The sequence below is a fragment of the Callithrix jacchus genome, chromosome 17 (genome assembly GCF_049354715.1).
Source record: "Callithrix jacchus isolate 240 chromosome 17, calJac240_pri, whole genome shotgun sequence".
In the NCBI taxonomy this organism is placed as follows: Eukaryota; Metazoa; Chordata; class Mammalia; order Primates; family Cebidae; genus Callithrix; species Callithrix jacchus.
In genome coordinates this window covers 1,520,391-1,523,603 of record NC_133518.1, presented here as the reverse complement: position 1 = coordinate 1,523,603, position 3,213 = coordinate 1,520,391, and the positions used below count along the sequence as shown (strand labels likewise).

Genomic DNA, 3,213 nt, shown 5'->3' with positions numbered 1-3,213 from the left:
CCAGCTGGAGAGACAAGAGGAAAACAATACCTAATAAAGAAAGGCAGGGCGTGTGGTGGAGTCACCCAGCACCTCATTTTGTTCCAATTGTGCAAACTAATCTGTCTGATTTCTGTTCTTTTCTTTTTCTACTTTTTTTTAAACTGAAAGAGGATTTTACCGAGATGCCCAGGCTGACCAGGAACTCGTGACCTCAGGTGAACCGTCCACCTCGACCTCCCAAATGGCTAGGATTGCTGGCATTAGTCAAAGTACTGGGCACAGTCTCTCTGTTTTTTTTTTTAACAATAAATTCGGCCTGCCGGGCATGCTGGCTCACAGGAGCCTGTCATTTAAGTGCTTCAAAGACCAATGCTAAAAGGAATTTTGAAGATGCAAGTTCGAAACCCGCCAGACCAAAATGGTGAAATTACGTCTTTAGAATGAAAACAAAACTTGGGTTGGGCTTGTCGGCTCACAGCGGCCATCCCACCACAGTGGAATGTCGAGCCATGCGGACAGTGAGATCACAAATTCGATACTGGCCTCTTAATGACACAGCACTACTCGCTTGCTATAAACAACATAAAAACCGAAAGAAATAAAAAAGCTGAGCCGGGCATGGCATGTGCTCGCTTAGGAAGCACGTACACTAAAATTGGAACGCTACATAGAAGGCCGGCCTGGCCTCAGTGCAAGAATGACACGCTAAGCTGTGCAGCGTTCCGTTTTTTATTTATTCATTTAGTTTTGCCATTGTGGCTGTTTTGTACAAATCAAATACAGATAGATTGTAGGTTCACAGCAATAAACACAAAGTTAGCTGGACCTGGTGGTGTTGACACATTCAACCCCAGTTACTTGGGACGCATCAGCAGGACGATTGCTGGAACCCACTAGGCAGTTGTTGCAATAAGCCGAGATTGCAGAGTTGCACTCCAGCCTGGGTGACTAGAGGAAAGCAGTACATCATAAAGAAAGGTGAAGGGGTGAAGATGGAGTCACCCGGAACCTCTTTTTTTTTCAATTGTGCACACTCATTTTTCTGATTTCTCTTGTTTACTATTTCTTCTTCTTTTTCTTTAAGTGGGGTGGGTTTTCACCTTGATGCCCAGGCTGACCTGGAACTCGTGACCGCAGGTGACCCGCCCACCTCGGCCTATTAAAGGGCTGGGATTGCTGCCGTGAGTCAAAGCACCCAGCACATTTTTCCTCATTTCTTTTTAACTATAAAATTTGACGGCCAAGAATGGTGCATCATGGGAGCCTGTCATCCAGGCGCTTCAAAGAGCAAAAGGTGTGGATCTCACGAGGTTGCGGGTTCGAGACCAGCCAGTAGAACATGGCGAAACACTGTCTTTAAGACGAAAAAATACTTGGGCTGGGCTCGGCGACTCACGCCTGTAATCCGAAAACTTTCAAATGCCGAGGCGGGTGGATCATTAGGTCACAATTTCGAGACTCTCCTTGAATGACACAGTGCAACCCTCTCCCTATAAAAAGCATATAACGAAATAACAATAAAAAAGCTGAGACAGGCATTGCATGTGCTCGATTCGGCAGCACCTACACTACAATTGGGATATTTTAGTGTGTAATAAAAATGTTTGCTCTGTAAAACTAAGGCAAATATAAATGTGTAATAATGTATACTGTGGAAAACTATAGCATATATTATTGTGTAACAACAATGTGTACTGTGTAAAACAAGGCATGTATTAATGTGTAATCGAAAATTGTACTGTGGAAAACTATGGCATCTAATGTGCAATAATGTATACTGTAAAACTGCAATATGTACTAATGTGTAATAACAATGTGAACTGTGTAAAACTTCTGCGTGTATTAACATGTAATAACAATGCGAACTGCAAAACTAGGGCATGTACTAATGTGTAATAACAATGTGTATTGTGTAAAACTACGGTATGTATGAACATGTAATACAGGGTGCATTGGGGAAAACTACGGCACGTACTATTGTGTAATAAGAATGTGTACTGTGTAAAACTGCTTCATGTATTAATGTGTTATAACAATGTGAACTGTGTAAAACTTCTGCGTGTATTAACATGTAATAATGCAAACTGTGCAAAACTAGGGCATGTACTAATGTGTAATAACAATGTGTATTGTGTAAAACTACGGTATGTATGAACATGTAATACAGGGTGCATTGGGGAAAACTACGGCACGTACTATTGTGTAATAAGAATGTGTACTGTGTAAAACTGCTTCATGTACTAATGTGTAATAACAATGTGAACTGTGTAAAACTTCTGCGTGTATTAACATGTAATAATGCGAACTGTGCAAAACTAGGGCATGTACTAATGTGTAATAACAATGTGTATTGTGTAAAACTACGGTATGTATGAACATGTAATACAGGGTGCATTGGGGAAAACTACGGCACATACTATTGTGTAATAAGAATGTGTACTGTGTAAAACTGCTTCATGTATTAATGTGTTATAACAACGTGTACTGTGTCAAAGTATGGCAAATATTAATGTGTAATAACAACGTGTACTGTGTAAAAAAAGGCATGTATTAATGTGTAATTGAAAATTGTACAGTGGAAAACTACAGCATCTATTAATGTGTAATCATGTATACTGTAAAACTGCAATATGTACTAATGTGTAATAACAATGTTTACTGTGTAAAACTATGGCATGTATTAACATGTAACAACAATGTGAACTGTGCAAAACTAGGCCATATACCAATGTGTAATAACAATGTGTACTGTGCAAAATTACTTCATGGATTAGTGTGTAATAAAAATGTGTACTGTGAAAAACTATGGGGTGTATTAATGTTTAATACCAATGTGTACTGTGGTGAACTACAGCATGAATTAATGTGTAATAACTAGGTGTAGGTGGAATCCTACAGCATATATTAATGTGTAATAATATGTCCTGTGTAAAACTATGGCATGTGTTAATGAGTAATAACAATCTGTAATGTGTAAAACTTTGGCATATACTAATGTGTAATAACAATGTGTACTCTTTAAAACTACGGCATGTTGTAATAACAATTTGTACAGCAGAAAGCTACAGCATGTATTAATGTGTAATAAAAATGCGTACTGTGTAAAACTATTTCATCAATTAATGTGTAATAAATAACAACGTGTATTGTGTAAAAGTACAGCATGTATTAAGGTGTAATAACAATGTGTACTGTGTAAAACTAGGGAATGTATTAATGTGTAATAACAAT

The 3,213-nt window shown here is 38.4% G+C and overlaps 1 non-coding gene across 1 annotated transcript; it reads left to right on the top strand.

Moving 5' to 3' along the window:
• The first annotated feature begins 607 nt into the window (after nt 1-607).
• Nucleotides 608-714, top strand: LOC128930908 (U6 spliceosomal RNA). The gene has a single exon (XR_008479203.1). It is a non-coding gene; the product is annotated as a U6 spliceosomal RNA (small nuclear RNA).
• The last annotated feature ends 2,499 nt before the right edge of the window (nt 715-3,213 follow it).